This window comes from Canis aureus, chromosome 19 (genome assembly GCF_053574225.1).
Source record: "Canis aureus isolate CA01 chromosome 19, VMU_Caureus_v.1.0, whole genome shotgun sequence".
Lineage (NCBI taxonomy): Eukaryota > Metazoa > Chordata > Mammalia > Carnivora > Canidae > Canis > Canis aureus.
The window spans coordinates 10,893,969-10,919,778 of record NC_135629.1 but is presented as its reverse complement, the minus strand read 5'-3'; the positions used below and the strand labels follow the sequence as shown (position 1 = coordinate 10,919,778).

At 37.7% G+C, this 25,810-nt stretch overlaps 1 pseudogene; it reads right to left on the bottom strand.

Moving 5' to 3' along the window:
* Positions 1–1,625: 1,625 nt before the first annotated feature.
* On the bottom strand, positions 1,626–23,904 carry LOC144291084 (transducin-like enhancer protein 6 pseudogene; annotated as a pseudogene).
* Between the last annotated feature and the right edge of the window lie 1,906 nt (positions 23,905–25,810).

The following is a 25,810-nucleotide window of genomic DNA, read 5'->3' as shown; positions in this document are numbered from 1 at the left end:
AAATGTACTAAGAATTTCCAGATGGTAGTATTAGAGCATTAAACCCAACACCAAGTGCTTTAAGTGTGAGGTAGTTCATAGGTGCACAAGTTCCACGCCCATGAAGCCAGCACTGCTTCTGTATTTTCCACATCATCTGATAAAGTATGACTTGATGAAATAATGTTTTAATTGAATATCATCAATGAAAATCAATGGAAGATAATGCCAAGAAATTACATCCACAAAATATTATAAAGTTGACTTCACATTATTCCTCCCTACTTTAGTACTAGCCATTAGACAGTCTGGTTAACTTGCAAACTGCTTTTTTATGCATTGAAACACCACTTCTGTAGCAGGCATATTGCCCAGGAGATGGCAACACTGCTAAAAACCTATCTGTGCTCAAAGTAATTTATTATCCTTAAAGCTTTTCCTTCCTTTTATACATCAAGTTATAACCTCTTCCAGAAACCATTATCCAACACTTTCTCAAAACACTTTCTTCTGGTTACATTGTGGATGTGATGGCATGTCCATTTGTCATGGTGAGTTTATAAACATTCAACTTTTTTTCACTGAATATTCAACTTATTCAAATACTGCCAGCTCATGACAAGAAAAGCAAGCTAACCAGTGAGTAAGGCCAGAGTTGACACAATCATGCCTAATTGGTAGAAAAGGTTGGTTTCATTATGAATAAACCAGTAATGTTCAATTATCTGTACAAATGAAAGGAAGCAGAAGTATTTAAAATCTAAAATAATACATAATTCGAAGATCTCTTTTGTGACTGCAGAGTTGTCTTTTTTTTTTTTTCTGTATTCTCATCAGCTGTGCTTTGTGTATGATGTGTGAAGAGCTCAATAAGCCAAAGACTTGTCTCGTGTCCTCTTTTTGTGACCTTATGCAACTCTAAGGACAAAAAGATGCTCAAGCTTTGGGAAACCTTAAATATAAATAGTCCCCACTTCCTCATATCATGGAGGGAAAATCTGAAGCTCAGAGAGGCTTCTTCCTGCAGTCCTATCTATACTGGAAACTGGAATCTGATTCTTGTCTCCTCTACTCTCCTCAAACGTACAAGGTAGTCAAGAGCTTGCCATCTACTATATTGGCCTAGGTTCTATGTCAAATATATAGCTGAGCTGTCAAGGAAACTGTTAAAGGCATATCAGGAATCATGGCATTTTGACTTTTGAAGTGTCCACAAAAGAAGTTTCTAAGAGTGTATTAACTGTAATAAGGTCAAGCTATTTACCAAATCATTAAATAGAACCAATCTCTGGCTAAACAGCACTCTGCCAGGCACTGAAGGAGTTAACAACAACAAACAACTAGGCAGTAATATACTCTTCTTCCTCCTGAAAAGAGTCAACAACCAATTTGGGAGACAAAGTGGGTTCTCACCCTAAGTTCCTCTGGAGCAAGTTCTGTGTGCCTATTTTGTTTTTTTGTTTTTTTGTTTTTTGTTTGTTTGTTTTCCACTTTTTCCAATTGCTTTATTACACATATATTACAAAGATCTTTGGCCCAAATGTGCAATGGGAAAGAAACCCAGCCCACCCACCACAATGCCGCCACTTTGTTGGAGGAAAAAGACCAAAAAACGATCCCAAGTCAGAACCATAGTGCTAAGCCCCTCAGTAGGTGATCTGGTACACCGAGGTGTGGTCATTGGACCCTGTGACAACCAGGCAATTACTGAGGGACACATCACAGCATAGGATGGAAGAAGTCTCCAGTACCTAGAACTCTGTGGTCACTGCAGGCATGCTGTAGATGCTGACTAGGTCATCCATCTCAATGCTCACCCACCAGTAAGCAAGAGGGGAGAACTTGAGACCCAAGATGGTTTCCTCTTTATACCCCACCACATGCTTCTGGCCCACTTAGATGGACTGCAGCCGGTTGGCCATTGGCTATGCCCACCAGCACCCAGTCCTCCTGAGGACTAGGGAATAGGCTCATTATCTAAGACTCAAATTGGTATTTCTTGGGCTCCCCAGTGGTCCTCAGGTCCCAGCACCATAGGCAGGTGTCCAGATCCATCCCCACTCCCCATACCCCCAGTCCAGATGTTCTGGTCTTTATTAGCAATGCTCTTCCCTCCATTTGGGTGGCCCAGGGTCCTTGATCCTGACTGTGCCATCAAGTGAAGCCAATGAAGGCCAAGTTGTCTTCAGGGCAGGAGGCCAGGGCCTGGCAGGTGAGACGTACACAGGGCAACTCATCTTTCATATGCAAGGAGGGCACTGTCAAGCCCCACATACACATACCAGCCAGGTTATGGCCACTCATCAGCATGGTAATGCTGTTTGAGGACAGTAGGCAGGTGTGCAAGTACACCTGGTGGGTCTGTACACACAGGTGGCTCTCAGGAAACCTTTCCTCTACGACCTGGTTGACCAGGCTCCATACTTTGACACCACTCTCCCCATAGATGAATCCATGTCACATGAAGCTGCTGACAGCCCTGGCCAGCACTGATTCCCCATGTTTTAGCATCTCCATCTTCTCCATTTTATGTGGGATGGTCAACTTCTTGGATTGCCAACACAACGCCTGGTCTTTTTCACATGTCCCCAAAGTCCTCAGGGTCCCAGCATATGGGCTTCAGAAATAGATAGATTCTCCAAGCAGACTACTGGGCCACATGGGATAGCACCCCCTCTGCTTTGGTGCCTGGCTCTGTGCTCCCTTCTTTAGGACCCTCAAGGGGCACTGGGATTGGAAGCACAAGTAGGCTGAGAAGAAAAGTGTCTTTGGTACATGGCTCCAGTCCCAAGTAATATGGTCCTGGCATTCCAGGCCTGGTGCCTGTTGTGTCTTCTTGTTCTATAGCTAACCCACCTTAATGTGGGTCTCAACAAATTCTGCCAGAGTAGCTCAGTCACAACATCCTAGGGCTCAGAGGCTCTGGAAGGCTGCATGTCCAGCTAGTGGACTAGAGCAGCATCTGCTCTAGAGGGCTCCTTGGGCCAGTCTGATGACCTTGTAGCCATGACAGCTCTAAAGTGTGGCCCCTGGAGACTGGAGGGCTGTGGGGTCTTGACCACGGGGTACAGGGAAGCCTGGGGCAGTGTGGCCCCTAGCAATTCTGGTGAGGCTGCTCACCAGAGGAGACTGAGCTCATCTGGTACTCCCTGGGCAGGGAAGCCAGAGTTTGGCTCCAGGTCTCCATGGTCTGCAGGAAGTGTTCTGCCTGCTTATGATGTTCCTGAAGACCCTGTCAGATCTTCTGGAGTGTGTAGTACATGCTCTCCATCTGTGCCATCAGGTGAGGGAGGAACCTGGGGAACTGCTATTGGAGCTGATCCAGGACACCCCAATAGTTCAGTTCAGTTCAGAATGAGCCAAAGTTCCTAGGAGCCTCCTTATCCTTTGATTGTGCTCCTGGGAGCTGAGATGGCCCCAATAGGTCTTCTTCAGGGAGTAGTCATAAGGACTTTTGTCAAAGACTCTCCTTGAAGATGGAAGCCCAGGACAACAGGGAAGAAACTGTGGAGGATCATCCAAGTTCAGACTGAGAATGAGCACCCCTCTGCTGTCTGTTTGCCTTTTACCTCTGTGCAGCCAGAGCAATCCTTCCAAAAGGGAAGTCTTCACAGGTTTCCTCTGCTTTCAGAATAAGTGCCAAATCTTTAATGCTATCTTTGAGGTATGGCACAGTATAAACAAGGGATCAGGAAACTTCTGTGTAAAAAGCGAGATAGTAAACATTTTCAGCATTGCCAGCCAACCAATGCCTCAGAGGTGGCAACCTTTGCATTACACCACTGCAGCAAGAAAGCAGCCAGAGATACTTCATAAATGAACAGGCAAAATGGTGGTCCAATAAAACTCTCTACATAAACACAGGCAGAGGGAGGATCTGGCCTGCATTCCACAGTTTGTGGACTCTTGAAATAGACTATGTCTCAAATAATATGCCTACTAATCACCTGAGGATCTTGTTAAATAGGGATTTTAACACAGTAGGCCTGGGGTAGAGACTTAGAATCAAGTTTGCAGCTGATGCTGGTGCTTCAGGTACAGAGAATAGTGACTCCACTTTTTTTAGCCTCAGCTCATACCCAGCTTCCCTTCGCTTTCTGTGATGGTCCCCAGTGGACCTGTCAGTTCCTTCTTCCTGTCAAACTCCCTATGCTCCAGGGCCTTTGTGCATGCTGTCTTTGGGCTGACTTGTTCTTCTTTTTTCTTAATCTATTCATTTAAATCCCATCTCAGGTGTCCCCATCCTTAGAAAAGATGTTCCACAGTAGGTCAAGCAAACCACCCATATGTTCTCACTGGTCCAGATACCTCTCCATCAGAGTGATTATCACATTTGTCATTTTATATTTCTTTATGCCAAAGCTGATTAAGGGCTATCTCTTCCACTGGAATGTAAGCTGCTTGAGAAGAGACACTATGACAGTTTGGTTATTTTATACCATGTCCCAAGCATAGATTTCTGTATTAGTTGCTATTCCACAATACTGAATAAATCAATGGATCAATTAATCAATTGCTATTGATTAGAATGACCCATAGTAGACAGGTGCTCAGTGCTCTGATTGTTGAATAACTTTTAGAAGGTTTTGGAATTCCCAGGATTTTTAAATTTTGGAAGGTTTTTTATTAGACGCCTTTACTGTTCCCCTTCCCTTCCTTCTGTTCTCTATTCATGTCTCTCAAAACCAATCATGTCCAGCAGAACTTTCTACAATGATGGGACTGCTCTGTGTTGTCCAGTATGGTAGCCAACTATGCTCCTGAGCATCTGAAATGTGCTGGTACAACTAGGGAATTGAGTTGTAATTGCATTTAATTTGAATTTGAATTTGAATTTGAATTTGAATGGACACATGTGATTTGTGACTACTATATTGGACAGCACAGCTCTAGATTTTTCTGGAGTGATTATGTCTATTATAAAATCAATGGTCATCACTATGATGCTAGTTACTAAATCTTTTAGAACTGAATCACCAGGAGTACAGGGAATATCTTGTTTTGGAATCCATTGTATTGTCCTCTGTCTGGCATCAATTGTAGTATGCTTGTAGCTTGAAGTGTATGTGAGTGGCACATTTTATGACTTCCCAGTGCCCAAACAGTTCCTTTATAAAAATCTGAGGATGCTCTTCCTGCTCTTACTTATTTGACACAATCACATCTACTCTTTTTTAAGGGTGAAATAACTTGAATATGAGTTTTTATCATACTTTTTGAGACATAATTCACATACCACAAAATCCACACCTTTAAAGTGTACTATTCATTTAATACTCTTCATGACATTGTATAATCATCACCACTAACTCCAGAACCTTATAATCACCCCCAAAAGAAATCCCATACCCATTAGCAGTCACTCTCCATCTTTCCTTCCTCTGAAATCCTGGCATCCACTGTTGAACTTAATATTTTCTTGGATTTGTCCATTCTTGATACTTCATATAGATGAAATCATATAATATGTGGCCTTTTTTAGTTAGCTATTGTCCCTTAGCATGAGGCTGTAAAGTTCATGGAGGCTGTAGCTTATATTGGTACTTCATTATTTTTATACTTCTTAATGGCACACCACACTTTCATTATCTATTAATTATTAGGCACTGGGGTCATTTCCATGTTTGGATCATTATGAAAAATGTTGCTTTGAAATTCCATGTGCAAGTTTCCTGTGAACATAATTTCATTTCTCTTGGAGATATATCAAGGAGTACAATTTCTGGGTCAAATGATAGCTCAATGGAACTGCCAAACTGATTTCTAAAGTGCCTGTACCAATCTCCATCTCCAAAACAGGATGGCCCCAATTTCTCTACATCTTTTTGTTTGCTATTACTGTCTGTCTTTTTTATCATAGCCATCTTAATGCATGTGAAGTGGTATCCAATTGAGATTTTTATTTGGAATACACTAATAATTAGTGATATTGAGCATTTTCATGTGCTAATTGACTATTTTGGAGAAATGCCTATTCAAATCTTTTCCCCGATTTTTAATTAGGCTTTTGTCTTCTAATTTTTGAGTTGTAAAAGCTCTCTATATATTCTGTATGTAGTTCCTTAACAGATATATAATTTGCAAATATTTTCTCCCTTTCTGTGGGATGTCTTTATGCTCTCTTCATAGTATCCTTTGAAGAATAAACATATAAACTTTAATGAAGTCTGATTTATCCATTTTTTTTCCTTTTTGTTGTCTGTACTTTTAGTATCATATTTGCCAAACCACTGCCTAATCAGTGGTCAGAAATATTGATTTATACTTCTTTTCTTTTAAGTGTTTTTTTCATTTTAGCTCTTACCTTTAGGTCTTTGATCCATTTTGGGTTGATTTTTATTAATGGCATGAGGTAGGAATCTAACTTCATTCTTTTGCATGTGGACATCCAGTTGTCCTAGCACTGTTTCTTGAAAAGACTATACTTTCCCCCCATGAATCATATGGTATCCCTTTGTTTCTTTTTCTTTTATTTGTCTAAAATTGATGAGAGTGGACTTCCTTGCTGTTTTTCTGATCTTGGGGGGATATTTCAGTTTCTCACACTTAAAGTATGATGCTAATTTACTATGGGGCTTTGATGGATTGAGGAAGTTCCTTATCAGGTTGAGGAAGTTCCTTTCTATTCATGGTTTGTTGAGACTGTTTGCATCATGAAAGGATTTTGGACTTTGCAAAATGCTTTTGCTGCATCTATTAGTATAATCAAATGTATTCTTCCCATTTGTTCTATTAATGTTGCATATTATATTGATTGACTTTTGTATGTTAGGCAAGCCTTGTATAGCTGTGGGATAAATCCCACTTGATCCTAGTATATAATCCTCTTTATATGTTGTTGGATTTGGTTCACTGATATTTTGTAAAGGATTTTCATTTCTATATTAATAAAGCATACATTTTTTTCTTTTCATTCATTTCAAAGTATTTTTTAATTTCCATTGTGATTTTTATCTTCAACTCACTGGTTATTTAGGTTTTTCAGGAAGATAATGTTTAATTTCCACATATTTGGAAATTTCCAAATATCCTCGTGTTGCTAATTTTCTATTTCATTACATTGTCATCAGGGAACAACATACTTTGTGTGATTTCAATTCTTTCAAATGTATTGAGACTTGTTTTATGGCCTAATATATGATCCATTCTGGAGAATGTTCCCAATGCACTGAGAATTCAGTTACTGAATGAGAACCCTATAGATGTATTAGGTATAGTTTGTTTAGTGTTGATAAAGTCTTCTTTTTCCTTGTTCATCCTCTATCCAGGTGTTTTAGCTATTCTATAAAATAGAACATTGATGTTTCCAACTATTAAAGTTTAATTGGTTGACTCTCTTTCAATTCTATCAGTTTTTGCTTCATGTATTCAGGACTATATTGTTTAGTTTATAAGCGTTTATAATTATTATACCATCTTGGTGAAATTAACCTTTTATAATTATAAAATATCCTTCTATATGTCTAATAACAAGCTTTATCATAAAGTCTATTTTGTCTACTATTAGTAGAGCCACTCTAGATTATGGGGTTATTTTTTTATGGTATATATTTTTCTATTTTTTTACTTTCAATCTATTTGTGTCTTTGAATATAAACCATATCTTTTTAGACAGAGTTCAGTGGAATTATTTTTTCCAGTCTTAGTGAAATAATTGACATACATCGTTGTGTAAGCTTAACATATACACCATGATAGTTTGATTACTATATATTATAAAATGATTACCACAAAAAGTTTATTTAACATCCATCACCATAGAGATACAATTTTTAAAAAGAAAAAAAAGGAAGTAGCCCGTGTCCATCGATAGATGAATGGATAAAAAAGATGTGCTGTGTGTGTATATATATGTATGTATATGTATGTATATATACATATATATAACAGAATATTATTCGGCCATCAAAAAGAATGAAATCTTGTCATTTACAATGATACAAGTGGAGCTAGAGATTACAATGCAAAGCAAAATAAGTCAGTCAGAGAATGACAAATACTATACGATTTAATTCATATGTGCAATTTAAGAAACAAAACAAATGAGTAAAGGAAAAAAGAGACATAAACCAAGAAACAGACTTTTAACTAAAGAGAACAAATTGATGGTTACCAGAGGGGAAGTGGGGGGGATGGGTGATATAGATGACAGAATTAAGGAGTAAACTTGTTGTGATGAGCACTAGATAATGTACAGAGTAGTTGAATCACTATATTGTATACCTGAAATTAATATAACACTGCATGTTAAGTATGTCAGAATTAAAATAAAATTTAAAAGATACCAAAAAATTTATTCATGGATGAGAACTCGGGATTTACTCCCTTAACAATTTACCTATTTATCCTATGGCAGTGTTAACTATAGTCATCATGTTGTACATTACATCTTAATATTTATTTATCTGATAGTTTGAATCTTTTGACCACCTTCATCCAATTCCCCCGCTCCTCCACCCCCTGCCTTTGGTAACCACAAATCTGACTTCTTTTGCTATAAATTTGGTAGCTTTTTATTATTGATTCCACAAATAAGTGAGATTATATAGTAGTGTCTTTATATCTCTGACAAATTTTACTTGGCATAATACCATCAAGTTCTAGCCATGTTGTTGCAAATAGGATTTCCACATCTCTTATGGCTGAATAAAATTTCAGTTGTACATATATAGCACAAATTTCATTTATTAATCCATTAATGGATACTCAGTTGTTTCTATGTCTTGGTATTATTAATAATGGTGTTATGAACATGAGAGTATAGCAATCTTTTCTAGTCAGTGTTTTTTTTTTTTTTCTGTTGGCTATTTTCCCAGAATTCAAATTCCTGGATTATATGGTAGTTCTATTTTTAATTTTTTGAGCAATCTCCATACTGTTTTCCATAGTGGCTGCACCAATTTACAATCCTACCAACAGTGCCCAAGGGCTCCCCCTTTTCTCCACATCCATGCCAGTTTTTTTAATTTTTTTTTATTCTAGCAGGTATGAGGTGATCTATCACTGTGGTTTTAATTTTTATTTCCCTAATGACTAGCAATGTTTAATACCTTTTCATGTACATTAGTCATACATTCTCTCTTTGGAAAAATGTCTAGCAGGTCCTTTGCCCACTTTTAATTGGATTATTTGGAGTTTTTTATTTGCTATTGAGTTATAGGAGTTCTTTATATATTTTGGATATAAACCTTATCCAATATATGGTTTGAAAATATTTTTTTCCCATTCCATAGGTTGTCTTTTCACTTTGTTGATGGTTTTCTTTGCTGCACAGAAAGCTTTTTAGTTTGATGTATCCCACTTGTATTTTGTTGCTTGTGCTTTAGGTGTAATTTCCAAAAATATCATTGCCAAGACCCATGCCAGGAAGTTTTTATTCTATGTTTTCCAAAGGTTTGTCAATTTTGTTTATCTTTTCAAATAACCAGTTTTTAGTTCATTTCATTTTTTCTATTGTTTTTCTATTCAATATTTCATTTACTTCTGTTCTAATCTTTATTATTTCTTTCCATCTGCTAACTTTGGGCCCAGTTTTTTTTTTCTTTTTCTAATGTCTTAAGGTATAGGATTGGGTTATTTATTTGGATCTTTCTTGATTGTCTTTCCTCCTTTCTTTCTTGATTCTTAATGTAAGTATTTATTGCTATGAAATTTCCTCTTACAACTGCCATTGCTGCATCATTCAAGTTCTGATATGGTGTGCTTCCATTTTTGTTTGTCAAGAAACTTTTCTATTTCCCTTTTAATATCTTCTTTGATCCATTGATCATTCAAGAGAGTTTGTTTAATTTTCACGTATTTGTGGATTCTCCAGTTTTCCTCTTACTATTGCTTTCTAGTTTTATGTCATTGGAGTCAGAGGAGATACTTAATATAATTTCAATCTTCTTGAATTTGCTAAGATTTGCTTTGTGGCTGAACATATGGTCTATATCCTAGAAAATGGTCCGTGAATATTTGAGAAGAACATGTATCCTACTCTTGTTGGATAGAGTGTTCTGTATATGTCTATTAGGTCCATTTGGTTTTTAGTGTTGTTCAAACCCACTATTTCCTTATTTTGATTATTTATCTGATGTATTCATTGATGAGAGTAGGATATTGAAATTCCTAACTACTATTATATTGCTATTTACTTCCCATTTTAGTTCTGTTAGTTTTTGTTTTACCTATTAGGTGCATCAATGTTGGGCACATATTTATAATTGCCTGTGAGGTGAGTCCAGAGTAGAAGCTCTTACAGAGTAACTCACAATGCTTGGGGTTTTGATTGTTCCCCTGGGCAATCTTTTCCAACTAGAGGAAAAGGAATTCCTTTTGCATTGTTCAGAACTGACGTAGAGGAAGAGCCATGTGGTCAGCATTTAGCTGTTCCTCCTCCCCTTCTAATGTAGTCCATCTTGGTCTCTTTGGTACAGGAAAATGTTTCAGCCTCATCCCATGTTCTAGAAGTCTCTCTATGGTGTCTTGTTTATAAATACTTGTCAGTTGTTTTTCTTGTGAGGGGGAGTAAAGTGAGGAATGACCTATGCTGCTATCTTGGTGATGGTACTCTGGATATTTTTTTTTTAAACTCATTCAGCCAATCTCTGCCTTTTTTGGAGTATGCAATCCACTTATAACTAATGTTATTACTGATAAAGTAGAATTTGCACCTGCCATTTTGCTATTTATTTTCTGTATATATCTTATGGTTTCTTGTTCCTCTTTTCCTTCACTTTTGCTTCCTTTTATGTTAAACAGATTTTTTAGTGTACTGTTTTAATTATTTTGCCATCTCTTTTATTATTTTTTATTAATGATCACCTTACAGATTACAATTAACATTTTAGTTCATAACATTGTAGTTCAGACTAATACCAACTTAATTTCAATAGCATATGAAAACTTTGTTCCTATATTTCTGTATTTCCTTACCTCTTCTTATACTGATTGTCAAACAAATCACATCTTTATAAACTGAATGTCCATCAACACAAATTAATAACTATTGCTTTTTGTAGATGTCTTTAAATCAAATGAAAGAAAAAGGAGTTATAAACCAAGCATACATTTATACTGCCTTTATATTTACTTACAAATAAAAGAGAACCTGCTAGTCTTCTTTATTCCTTCTAATAGATTTAGGTTACTCTGTAGTATCATTTCATTTTAGCCTGAAGGACTTTGTTATTTCTCACAGGGTAGGTCTGCCAACAAAAAATAGTCTCAGTTTCTACTTACTGACAATGTCTTCACTTCTCCATTTCTGAAATACAGTTTCGCTGGATATAGAATTCTCAAATAGCAATCTTATTCTTTCAACATGTTGAATATGTTTTATGGGATCCATGCTTTTAATATGAAGTCATCTTTTGTTCTAATGGAGGACACCGTGTACATGATAATTTTGTTCTTTCTTGCTGCTTTCAAGATTGTCTCCGCTTTCAGCTGTTTTGCTATAATGTCTCTAGGTATTATCTCTTAGAGTTTACCCTACTTGGAATCATTGAGTTTATCCGATGTGTAGATTAATGTTTTGTATCAAACTTTATCCATTATTTCTTCAAATATGTTTTTACTTTCTCTCCTCTCTTTCTAGAACTTCCAATAAGAGTATGCTGATGTGCTTTGGTCTCCCACAAGTCTCTTAGGCTTTCTTTATTTTTCTTTATTCTTTTATCTGTTTTTCAAACTGAATCATCTCAATTAATCCATCTTTAAGTTCATTGATTCTTTCTTGTTCCTAATGAAATCTGCTGTATAATCCCTCTGGTAAATTTTTCATTTCAGTTATTATACTGTTCAACTGCAATTTTCTATTTGCTTCTTTGTTTTAAATAATTTATATTTTTTATTGATATTCTCTATTTGGTGAAACATTATCTTTACCAGCTTGGGCTGTCATAACAAAATACCATAGACTGGGTGACTTCAACAACATAAATTTATTTTCTCAGAGTTTTGGAGGCTGAAACTCTGAAATCAGGGCTCTGGTGAAGTATTTCTTCCTTGCGATGGCTACCTTCTCACTGTGTCCTCATGAGGTATGGTCCAGTTCTGGTGGGGTATTTCTTCCTAGCAATGGCTACCTTCTCACGGTGTCCTCATGAGATAGAGACGTGAGGTAGCTTTCTCAGAGAGAGAGAACTCTCTGCTATCTCTTCTTTAAAATCACTAATACTGTCACAAGGACCTCATTCTTATAATATCATCTCATCTTAATTACCTCCCAAAGACCCTATTTGCAGATACAACCACATGGCAGGGCGGGGGTGCTTAGAGCTTCAACATAAAGGGAATGAATACAGAGGATCTGGAGCTTAACGCCATTCTAAATACAAATCCCTAGTTCATTTTCAGCCTACCTCTCTTTGTCCTATGCTGCTGAAGCTTCAAAATCCTTATCTGTCTCTGACCTGTCTGTGTCTTTGACTTTTACGTTTGCAAAATCTGGCTCTAGAACATTCCAAATGAAAACTAAATGAAGATATAAAAGAATAATTTCAAAAACATTTGTTATTGAATTCAACCCAGCCAATGAGCTTTTGATGAAGTATTTCCATGGTTTTCCCTGATCTTCCCTGTAATCTTTTGCTTCTGTCCTACTGAGTTAGCCTCCTTCCCACTACTATGTCTCCACTTCCTTCTACATTTTTTTAAATTAACCAAGGACCTTCCTTTCCAACAGAAAATGCCCTATAGGGTGCTCATTGTAAAGTGTTAAGTCATGGATGATACAGTAAAAAGGAAAACTGAAACTTAGTTTCCATGGATTACTTTTCTATACAGACTTAGTCCATAATTTGTATTGGAAAATTTTTTTCTTCCCTCTGTGCCTCAATTTCCTCATCTACCACCTGAATATATTGATCTCCACAATTGTACTTTTAGTGTTGCATAAGTCTGTTATTATTCAGTCATTACCTCTAGATACTACATATTTTTAAGTATATGCATTTAAATGAGAATAAAGAAAGATGGCAATGTTATATCTTCATGCAGGACTTACCAGTGGTAAAATTTCAGGTACTACATATTTATTGTACCAACATTTACTAAGGGTGCATGCTAAAGACCCTCCCTATGTGTTGGTAATACAGATAGTGTACTTACACAGTGGTCACTTATCTGTAAGTGACCTATGAAAGCACAGTCACACAAAAAAATCCATTTTTGGAGAAGACTTAGTCCAACCAGAGTGGTAAATGAAATCTTAACTCCCTTGTCAATTTTACTCTATTAGTAATGCCCACTTTAATAATCATTTTAGCTCTTCAAGATAGACTGCTAGAAGTAGCTATGACATATCTGTTAGGCATACAGGTAATACAATGGTACCACAGATTTCCTATCCCTACTCTTAGACTACTTCATGTACTGACTGACTGACTCTTTGCATTAGTTTTCCATCTCTTCCCATTAGTTCCCCTTATTTTTCACTATGCTTTACCTCATTGAATCTTCTCTCTCATCTAAAGCATGGGGATAATGATAGCACTTACTTTATGGGACTACATGAAGACTAAGTTAGAAGACATATGTAAAACAAAAAGCAGAGTCTGACACACAATAGGAAACCATTATCCTCTAAATCAATGTTTCTCTATTGGTTTGGAGCAGGAGGTAGGGTGGGCTATTCCCCCCGCCCGCCCCACCCCAGGGACATATGGCAATATTTGGAGACATTTTTGATTGTTACAACTTGGGGAGGCACACTACTAGCCTGTACTGTCTATAACCCAAAGATGCTGTTAAATAGCCTGCAATAGACCAAACAGGCTCCCCCCACAAATAAGAATTATTCAGTCTAAAATGTCAATAGTATTAAAGTTGAGAAACCCTGCTCTAAATTAGTACTAGGAAAAAACGCTAAAACAAGTTTTTACTATAAGATATTAATTTTTGTTAATTCTCAAACTAATTATCTACTTACTTTTCCTAAAATCATAATACATGAAACTCAAAATGTATGCTCAGTGGTGGACACCAGGCAACAAAGAAAATAAAGCATAGCTTTCCTCCCTCCTTACATCCTCTATCTCTTCCTTCCTCTCTCTCTCTCTCTCTCTCTCTCTCTCTCTCTTTTACCCAAAGTTCTGCAAAGATGGCTGCTAGGTGCAAGCAAAGATTTGCAAAGAGTATCAAGGCACATAATTTGCATTTCAAGTTCACCATGAAAATTTATGTTCCTGCAACAGGCAGGAAGCCTAGGAAGCTGATTTTCTCTGGTGACATATGCACTCCATAAGGCAGAAATTGTTGTTGTCAGAATAACTGAGCTAAAATATCAGGATATTTGCCTAAACTCAGAGAGCTTGTCATATAAATTGCCACTGAGCAGGGATTGCATATGGGATTAGAACCTGCCTTTTGGAGGGGCAATTTGTCAGCCCAAGCAGCAGAACCAGCACAGTAAATAACACTATAATGAAATGAGCTACATTCTCAGAAATGCTGTACTTTATGTTGCGATGGGCAGTTAGGGAAATAGAGATAAGTAATGGCTGCCCACTTCATGCTCACATTTCTACCCAACCATGGCCTCTTCAGTCACAGGTACTGTGTATCAGCATGAAGACTGACCATGGGTCTGACATCCTTGATGGGGAGGAACATGTGCATAGAGTTAATAACATGCCAGAGGAAAAAAAAATATGGAGCTTTAAAAAAAGAAAAGAACATAGTGCCATGAGTGGATAAAGAAGGTACAACTGGCTGGGATTAAGTAGGACTTTGAGAAAGCATGTTTGAACTCAGCTTTAAAATATGTATAGGATCTAGATAAGAACTTCTTGAACTCTATGAGCCTTTGAGTGACTCTATGAATTTGAATGGGAAAAAAAATCACATCTTGATTTTCACCAATCTCTGACATTTAACATTTCCTTCATTTACTAATATAAGCCATACACATAATAGTTTTGGTAGAACCTGTGATTCTGTCAAGTAGAAATCACAGGTACTCTCATGGCATGTTCTATATTATAGATAATTGAAATATTATTTATGTTCATTGCTTCTTTGAAATTACAGTAATTATTAGGCCAATTGTTACATCTTATTTATGAGTCCATTAGAAAAGCACATACATTACTCTAACACAAATTCAGTTTTTAAACTTTTGTTGATTATTTTTAAATATAATTCATTTTTTGTGTAAATTTATGGATTTTATATTGTGCATTTAAAAATGTTCTGACAACATCTTAACAGACTTCACCAGATGCCAAATGGACCCAGGGCACAAAGAAAACTAAGAATTCATGATAGAAAACAGAGACATATATTTCTCACATAACAGTAGAGACAAAGGTACAGAAGTATGACTCCATAACTTTGAGAAATGACTTCATGATATCCTTGAGAATAACAAGAATAAGATCTGACATTTTTGCAATGCTTTACGGTGGGTCAGACACTACTCTATATTAGCCAATTTAACACCCTCAAACTTTATGAAGTTATGATTATTTTCCTCATTTTGCAGATAAGGAAACAAGGACAGAGAGGTTGCTATAGTCACACAGCTCTTAAGAGGTAAAGGTGGCCAAGCTGGTAACTGTTATACTGGTACACAATAACAACAGCAATCCTAATGTTAGCAATGATCATTTTCTGAGTGCTGTCTAGGCATTAGGTGCTGCATTAACTGCATTACAAGTATCATATAGTTTAATTCTTATGATCATTCTGGAAGGTGTTTGTTATCCCTACAGTAGAGAAAGTGAGGCATAGAGAAACTATGAGATTTTCCCAAGTCAGGCAATTAGTGACTAAAGGAGAATGTCAAATCTGGGCTTTTAATGTCTGTAGTCATGCCAAGAAGTTTGATTTTAGCTTATGGCAATAAGCAATTACTGATGACTTTTGAGCAGAGAACCTACATTAAATGCTCTATATTTTAGACAGATCAAATTGATAATAATATGGAAGATACTAGGAGGAACAAAACAATGGGACCAGTTAAGTAGCCATTGGAGAACCTGTCCCAGGAAAAGATAAAAGTGAGAACAGATAAGAAGGACATTTGGGGGAAAGAATTTAATATGGTACAGATCAGATATTACAGAAGGCAGTATAAAAAGTAGAGAAGTCAAAGATATCACCTAGTTTTCTAGCTAGTGATTAGGTTGAAGATAGGGCTACTAAATGGAAAAAGAAACATGGGAGGACAACAAAACAAAATACAGTTATCTCTGAAGGGCAAGGAGAGTAGAAACACCATGAGGTCTTCTTTGCACATACTGAATTTGAGGTACCCATTAAATACACTAGTGGGTACACTCAATTGAAAGCTGGAAGTTTGACTGTAGTCCTCTACAACTGAGATTAGCTCATATACTGGGGATGTTCCTGCGTTTCAAAACTAGATCAAAGAAGTGGATCCAACAGAACTGAGAAATGGACAGACAGGTAGAAGATGCAGACATCAAGAGAAGAAACTGCTCTTAATAATGGAAGGGAGTCGTGGAGAGAGCGGAAAATGAAAGAGTAATAAGACAATGAAATAGATCCCCAAAAAAGATTTTGAATTTCCTTTTTTGGAGGCTCTTTAAAGAAAGTAAGAATAGGCTTCTTGGATTTATTTAAGTCCTTATTTGTATAGAGGCAAAGGGATGGAGAAAAAAATACTACTAGGTCCTACCTGACTCAGGTACAGATTGAAAATTCAAAGATAAATAATGAAAGAACCATTTGGGCTCCCACACAGAAGAGAGGTTAAGGCAGTGATTGGATACCTAAGGAACTCTCTTTTCCATTGGAAAACTGGAATGACAGAGGCATGTGTGCATGTGCTTGCACACGCACGTACATGTGTTTTAGGGGGCAGCCTTAAGTTGTTTACATTTATATGCCAATGTTACAACATTGTACAAACTCTGGAAACAACTTGCAGAGAATTTAAACCATGATAACATAAAAAGAGCCTGAATGTGAATGTGGTAATTTCTACAAAAAGCCATGATTCTTTGTGAGAGGCGGGGGGGATAGAGAGTGGTAGATAATAAACTACTCAAGCAGGTGAATCATTTTAAATACCTGGGAAATCTCAATAGCCCAGGAGAGGAAAGAATCCTGAAGTTAAGAGATTAAAATTTATTACAATAAAGAGGAACATTAAAGGAGATTTATAATATAGTCACAAAGCCGATTATTAAATTTGGCAGGGCAACTTGGATATGGAAAGGAGAAGATAAAAAGACAATACTGTAGGAAACTGTTTTAATGAAATTTCCCCTCTTACTTGAGGCTTGGATAAGATTTAAAGAGTGGAAATTTAAAGAGATGCAGAATATTGGTAATCAGTGACCAGAATTTACTTCTACAAAAACAGAAAAAGAACAACTAGAAAATACATCTGAGACTTGGAAATGCCAGGTAGTCTGAACCAAACCAGACGTGCCAGATAATGCCTGCCCATTCATATATAGATCCCATTAATGCAGAGAGTGAGCACTAATCCTCCTTGTGTCTGACTCGATTAGAAGTCTTCTGATTTGCCAGTAACAGAAAATCAAATCCTCTGTGAGGAAAAGAGAAAATTCTTGACTTCTGAACCAGGAAGTTCTAGGGCTAGCATTATACTTAAAGTCAGTTTAAGACAGAGGCCCAAATACTTTCTCAAGAATTCTGTTCTCTTTATCTCTGAGACATCTCTGTTCCCCTCCTCCTGTGATTTCTTTCTTACACAGGATCTCTCCTCCTGGTCTCAAGGCGGTTGCCAAACTCTAAATCTTAACTCTTCTCAGTTTTCTAACCATTGGGAGAAGCACTGCTCTCCCTACAATGGTCAAACATGAACCTGGGATATGATGCTCACTGACCAGACGTGGGCCTCCTGCCCATTCCAAGTCAATCACGCTACGCTCAGGAAATAGGGAAATGATAATTGGCTTAAACCAATCTGAGCCCAGCCCTGGACTGGACTGGTAGAAATTAAATCATAAGAGTTAAAAGGGAGTGAGAAGTGGCTCCCCAGCAAAAAGAAGGGGAAGTTTTTTTACAAAATGGGAAAAAGAACAAAAAAATAATAAATGTTCACTATAGTTTACAACCTTTAGTTCCCAGAGAGTCCCACCTTTTGAATCACTTAAGCTTCTTATGCTAAAGTTTTAATCTAGTCCATTTAGATCAATGATAGTATCAAGTACACATCAATATGCAAAAATCCTCATTTTTGCAATGGAGAAAAGTCTTTTGATACTTCACATGGGTGGTCTGCCAAATTGAAGTAATTCTAGTTATTGCAATTGAGCTATTCTCATATTTTTTTCAAACTTAAGGAAGACAATGGTGGAAGGTAAAATCACCCATCCACACAGTCATCAAATTATCCTATTGCTTATAGTATAAAGAGCTTTTGATCCTTTATTTGAGTTCCTCTGGTGATCACCTGTGCCTCTGTACTGTGAGATGTCCACCATTCACTGGCTCCGCTTCACAAGTAAGGTCTGATCTTATTAATTACAACCTACTAGACCTCAGTGCAATTAATGCTGTTGAGAACATCAAATGTCTTGGAAAATAACTAAAGAGGAATGGTGGTTAAGCATTGTAAAATTTCTGCACAGCACAGGACAAAGCAGCACACACTCATTTGTTAAAGAGAATGTGATTTTTAAACAGAATGTGATTATCATGCAGAAGAAATAAGTCAAATGGCACTGGATCTCCAGCTCCGCAGGTGGGGGTATTTGAACGCATTAACACATTAAACTTTTTTAAAATCTAGGAGAAGAGTTAACTCTCTCTCCACGTTATATTTTCACAGTGTATAATTACAAATGCCAATCCAGACACAGCAAAGGCTGCCCTTGAATATATTAAAGGCAAAACCATGCATCTCTGGGGGGAAAGAAAGTAAGAGAAGCAAATTGCATTGTGTCATCCATCAGGCAGGAGCAGTTCTCTGCATTGAGAGTACAGAAGAAAAAAAATATACATAGGGAAAGGTCCCTAAGCAGGAAGGTAAATATCAGAAGTGGCATTTCATTCTCTCTGTTCAGTCTCACCTCTTTTATCCCATACTTCCCCTTTTCCCATTCCTAAGACAATCTTGACACAAAATAGCTAAGATAGACGAGTCATTAGAAAAATATACTTCTTCATAGAAACCAAGCTCTCAGTTCTTAGAAGCTTCCTTAAAATATGAATTCTTTAAAAAAAAAAAAAAAAAAAAAAAAGCTCTTTCCGGCTGTCCTCACATTGTGTTGTCAGCTTTCAAATACAAAATGAATTACAATCCTTTTGTGTCACAAAAAGCAAAGCAGATAGAAAAATCTTCCAAGAGAATGTATTCAAGACACTCAGCAAATCATGTAATACAAATAGACAAGCAAGATCCTGCCCCAGAAATACACAATCCAGTTCTTTGTCAGTTTCTACAAGCAAGAGAGGGATGTTCAGAATCAGTCTTCCTTAATTATTGTAGGCAGCTCTGAAGCACATTCATTCACTTACTGAGTGAACATTGGTTGATGCTTATTATGTGCCAGGTACTGTGCTGTTTACCTCCACATACTGTTTCGTTCAACCCTCACTTTATCCTCTAAAATGAAGATAAAGAAATGGAAACACTAGGGGCTCAGAGAGGCTAAATAACTTATCCAAATACAGAAACCCAGACAGTGTTAGAGCTAGATTTTGAACCAGCATCTGCCTGATTCGAAATCTTCCAAAGCTCATGTATTTCCAGTATACCATGTTGTCTATCAGGGAAAGGAACTAAGAAAAATTTCCATGCCTACTGTGGTGTCAAGGACTCATGAAGAGGATGCTACCCGGACCTGAAGATGATGATCACCTGGATGATGCCCCATGGTGAAGACAACTCAGCTGAGACAAAGGATCTATTTCAGGGCCTCTAGCCACTCTGCATTCAGCACTCTCTGCATCTAGGACCTCAGGAAGAAGAGAGGAATCTTCCTTTAGGAAGCAACATCATGACCTGGGCAAAGGTGGGTCCAAAGGGAGCACCAAAGCTCCCCCGGCTTACTCTCAGGAATGAAAGAAGAGAGGCCAAGATTGAGGAGACATCCATTTAAGAAAGAAAGTCATAGACTATAGATCTTGGCCAGTGGCTTTGGGAATGCTTGGAGACCTATGGAATTTGCTCCTTCCCTTCACATCTTATTCACATCATTTCCATGTTTAGATAGCAACATCCTAAAGCCAGGAAGAAAAAAATGCACAGATTATTTGCCTGAGCAACCAGGGAGGTAAAGCAATAAAAATGGCATTCACCTCCACAGCCTGTCCAGGGGAGGGTGCAGTGACTTAAAAAATAGGTCTATAAACTGAAAATTCTCCCATGAAGAGGTAGAGACTACTGCCACTCCCTTGGAGGGTGGGCTAGGCTAAGTGACTCACCTGTAATGGAACGTAGAATAAAGCAGAAGTCACAATGTCTGACTTCCCCAAGATGAGGTCATGAAAATGGTACTATGGCTTCCATTTCAGTGGTACTTTCCCTTGAATCACTTACTTTGAGGGAAGCAAATTTTCTTGTTGTAAGTAGCCCTATGTAAAGACCCACATGGCAAGGAACTGAGATCTCCTAACAACAGTCACAGGAATAAGGTTGGAAGTGAATCCTCCAGCCTCAGTCCAGTTGACACCTTGACTACAACTTCATGACAGACCCTAAGCCAAAACTACCTATGTAAGTCATTCCTAGATTCCTGATCTCAGAAACTGTGTAAAACAATACATGTTGTCTTAGGGCTACATTTGGGGATAATTTGTAATATACCAAATAATAAAGAATTCAGAGAAGAACAGGGTTGAAGAGTAAAGGAAAACTGGATGATGCTTGAGTCTTTGCTGATTCCTAAAGCATAGCTCCAAGATCCAATCTAGAAGGAATGAGACTCCCTAGTTTCCTTACCTGGAGACAGACTGGAGAGGTTCCCACACTAGTTACTTTGTGTCAGGTCCTGCATTTGCCTCTGGACAGATGACATAATGTCAGATACAGCTTCTGCCCTCAGGATCTTGAAGTTTACATGGAAACAGACAGATAACAAGATCCCTTAATACTACATGTGGTGAGGAATAAACACTGGATGTTCATAAAAGTATAGAACAGGATGGTAAGAAAATCATATATATGCTTCTAGATAATTAAATACCAAAGTTTAAGGTATGAAACAAGAAATGTGGACACTGAGAAGTCTTAAGAAGGGAAACTTCCCAGTAGGTTGTGGTTATTAGAGAAGAATTGAATGGAGAGGAAAACTTATTGGCCCTTGAAGGACAAGCAGAGGAAAATGGTAAGGAAAATAGTCAAAAAAAAAGTTAAGGAGACATGTCATAGAGACCCTTTTGCCAGACTTAAGTCTTTACATATGAGAGTATTTAAAATATGGGAAGGAGCATTTGAGAAAGTCAATGTATTACTTTACTCTTACTGCAATAATGCTGTGTAACACACAACCCCCTAACACAGGGACTTTGTGACAAATTCATCTTTTTCTCACTCTTGAGTCTTTGGGACAGACAGGGCAGCTCTACCTCAGATTATAGGTTGGGCTCCAGTTCACTCATGTGTCTGCACACTGGGGCCTAGCTTACAGGGATAGTGCCTGCCTCAGGCATGCTTTTCTCATCATAGCTCACAGAGAGGGAAATACATGCAAGCAAAGTTCTGTTTGCATCATGCTTACTCATCTTTACTCAGTCAAAGCAAGTCACACAATCAACTTCAACAGGGAGCAAGTATACTCTACTTACACAAAGAGATACTGCAAAACTACCTGGCAAAGGCTGGGATTTACAAACCTATTGTGAAAAATGGGAAAGAGTAGTCCAATTTATCCCAGCCAGTCAGAAAGTTTTTAATTTATGTTCTAGGCGGTAGAGACCTATTGAAGTTTTTGAGCATCAAAGTGGCAGGCAGTGGAAACATTTTGGTAGGACGTAGATTAGAGATTGGAAGACAGAGGAAGCTAGTGTCACAATTCAGGTATATAGTAATAGAAGTGGTAACTATTATATAACAATGATGATCAAGGAAAATGAAGAGCTGGGGAAATTGCCTGAAGGGTGGACTGAGAGGACTTTAATGACTGATTGGAAAATGATGATGACAGGCAGAAAAAGTAAGAAGACAAGTCCAAGATGATTCTAACGTCTCAGATTTGGACGAGCAGAAATTCTGTATCATGTTCACTTAAAGGAGTGGAGTTGATTGGAAGATAGGAAGAGAGTGTTGTATATAATATGGGATCCTATGGTATGTTTTATGTAAATGTGAAGTAGCCATGTTGGGGTTGCCAAGAAATGTCTAGAAGTTGAAAAGTTCCCATTATCATCTGGGAGAAAGGCCAAATTTGAATGAGTAGAATTAAGGTCCTTCCATGTGAAGGAGTAGTTGGGATTACGAAGTATGTGAACATAAATAGAAAGGACCAAAATTTACAGAAAGTGGATATGGGGGTGAAGTTGATGAACGAAGAGGGTAAGACAGGACAGTGACACTCTGCATTAAAAACAGTAACTCGGGACGCCTGAGTGGCTCAGCAGTTAAAGCGTCTGCCTTTGGCTCAGGGTGTGATCCCAAGGTCCTGGGATTGAGTCCCGCATCAGGCTCCCTGCATGGAGCCTGCTTCTCCCTCTGCCTCTCTATCTCTCTGTGTCTCTCCTGAATAAATAAATAAAAATCTTTAAAAAATAAAAATAAAAACAGTAACTCTGTAGACAATAATATATAGGCAGCAAACTTCTCAATATAATTATCTTAGAAATGTCTTTGTCCACGTTAAAATTACTCTGGAATTTTAAAACAGATTGTATTTCTGTGCCTTTGTAGAACATTATCTGTGTAACAAGAACATGTAAAGATGTGAATTTATGGATGTTAAAAAGCTAGAAGAGAAATGCAGCAGCTGGAGTGTTAATGAAAGCATAATCTGTTATGCGTGGAAATAAGCAACATACATTTGCTGTGATGGGGAAACCCTTATGAAACTTCACTGCAGTAAAGTGAAAAATCTGAGCAGAGAAACTTCCAGCCAAAAGGGAGAAATGTGATGAATTCTTTTAATTTTCTTTAAACTCAAATGTTCCCTTGCATATGCCAGTATCACAAGAGAAGAACGAAATTGGCTGTGTATTGGAGTTGTACACTTCTTTAAAAATTAAGTAAGTCCACTTAATGTATTAGATAATCATCATTTATTCATGACAATGTTATATACGATGTCAAATCTGACATATATAATCGAATCTTAATTGAACCATGGAAACATGCACAAGTGAGACAACGTTCATCTATTATTTGGGAAATGCAAACTATGGTTCACAAAACAGTTTTGTACACATGATAGTCTTTGATCTTCACACAATAGTCTGAGGATATGTTCTTACCCAATTTACAAATGAAGAAACAAAGCATAAAACTGATTAAATGATTTGCCCAGTATCATGTAGCTGGATGGCCAAAGTGGCTTTGAAACCCATGTTTGGTGTCCTTCTTATACCATCAAGCTACTTAGCTACACAAATAAGAGTCCTCCTCTATCCCTCTACCTCCTCCCCTCCACTAAGACCTCTATTGGCTAGTTACTGTCTATCAGATAGGGTTCAACTTTCTTCACAGAGCATTCAAGCATCTTCATAATCAGTCCTTTTACAATTCTGATCTCAACCTCTGTCACCATCTTCCTATCCACCTTATCACACTGGTTTCTCCACCATGATTATCTGGTGACCATGGGGCTCCCTCTGGTCCTCTGTGGTACTTAGTGGGTAAAAAGAACCTGGGTCATCAACTGTTTCTTGTCAGGAGAGAGTGTAGTATGGTGAGATTCCCTTACCAGTGTCCCTCAGCCTCCTAGTGACTCTGAGCAAAGAAGTGAGTCCTGGGTCTTTAGGGACAAAGAGATAGCCTGGCCTAAGCCAATTGCCGTAACCAGGTCCCTTTTTCTGGTTCTGCTGGCCCATCTGGGATTTGGAGGTCAGGGAAGAAAGAGCCTGCAGGTACAAAGAAGTTTCCTGGAAACTTGCTATACCTGGGTTTCTCTTGCTAGTTCATCCACCTTTCCTCTGTATCTCCTGGTAAAAAAGTGGAGTTCTAATCTTGGTGTGGAAGAAGTGGCCCCTTGTTTCTGGCAGAGTTCTCAATCTATCCTTTTTCCCAGGGGCATCAGGCTTACCCGATGTTGTGAAAGGGACTTCTGTTCAATTCAGGCTTTCCTGGACTCTCTTATGTTGCTACATCAGGAGTCAGGAAATAACAGGTGTGTGACCTTCTGATGGGTGAGAGGACACAAAACCTCCTACCATTATGTCATTCTTTTAGACCTAGGATCCAAAACTAGGTCATCTTCTTCTTACCTCCTAGCAGAGTTATCCTCTGGTTGTGTCTTATACCATTTCTAGGCTTTGTAGTTGTGCTTAACAGAGAAGAACAGAAATAATGGGTCTGTGACATCTTGTTTGAACCAAAAGCCAACCCATGTTATTTTAGCATATCAATGCCAGGATTTTCATTACTGTAATTTCACTATTTCAGATATGACACAGTAATGTCCTCCATTTCTCATTTCTCTCTTCAATACATATCTCCTGCCCTCTCCCTGCCTTCTTGCTCCCATCCCCAAAGCTCTCACCACAACTCTCCCAGCCATTTTATTTCATTGAGCTTTCCTTTCTCCTTCCATCCTCTCTTCAACTCCTACATAATAAAAACTCTACTAATTATCATTATTATTTAAAATAAAGCTTCTGGGAGTCACTTAGAAAAACATATATAGTCACCAAGACTATGTGGTAAGATATGGACTAAGGGCAGAGATGACCCTTGAGGTCAACCAAGAAAGAGAAACCAAAACTACTGAGGACTGAAGATCAAAGATGCTGAGCACTAGTACAGCTAAAATTTAAAATTAGAAATATGTATGTTTGTTTAACATTTGTATTTTCAAAAAATTACATTTTACATGTGTTTTGAAGTGTTCATAAATTCCTAGTTTGAAATTCACTCAATATTTAGTTTCGTTTGTTAAATTTGTGAATTCTAAAGCATTTAAGACAAAATACTAGTATTAACATTACTGTTTTAGTAATATGTGGAATAAATAGTAAAATGCAGGTAGTGATACCTTCTTCGGTATTGAAATTGCTAATCACACATAACACTACTCTTTGAACATGTCAGCATTTGAGCATTTTAATCTTCATTCATCTCCAATCTTTTCACAAAGTAAATTCTTCTACTGTACATTGAGCAAGACAAGAACAGCCTATGATCATCTAGATACTACAAAAATTTGGACAATACAAGGGGATCCCTGGGTGGCTCAGCGGTTCAGTGCCTGCCTTTGGCCCAGGGCGTGATCCTGGAGTCCCAGGATCCAGTCCCATGTCAGCTCCCGGCATGGAGCCTGCTTCTCCCTCTGCTCTCTGCCTGTGTCTCTGCCTCCCATTCTCTCTCCCTCCCTCTCTCTCTCTCTCTCTATCATGAATAATTTTTTTTTAATTTTAAAAAATTTGGACAATACAGAAAACACCAGCTCACATCAAAGTTTGGCATACCCCTAGGTTACTGTTCAGCGTGGCAATCAGCAATTCTTCCTTGCACATTGTGAATGTATTACTGTAGAACCCTACACATTCACAACAAAATCAAAGATACAAGTTAATGAAAACCCAAGGGCTTTGGGAATGTTGAGTGGGTAAGCAATAGGTATCATAAAGTGCCACGTTGCATAATGGAAAACAACTAAGACTATTGTGTAGAACAAAGATATTATACCATTTCCAAATGCACTTGCTAAAAATACGGATACTATAATTTCAGTAAGTGGATTTTATAACTATGGCCATGTGACTTTTTTCCCATGAAAAC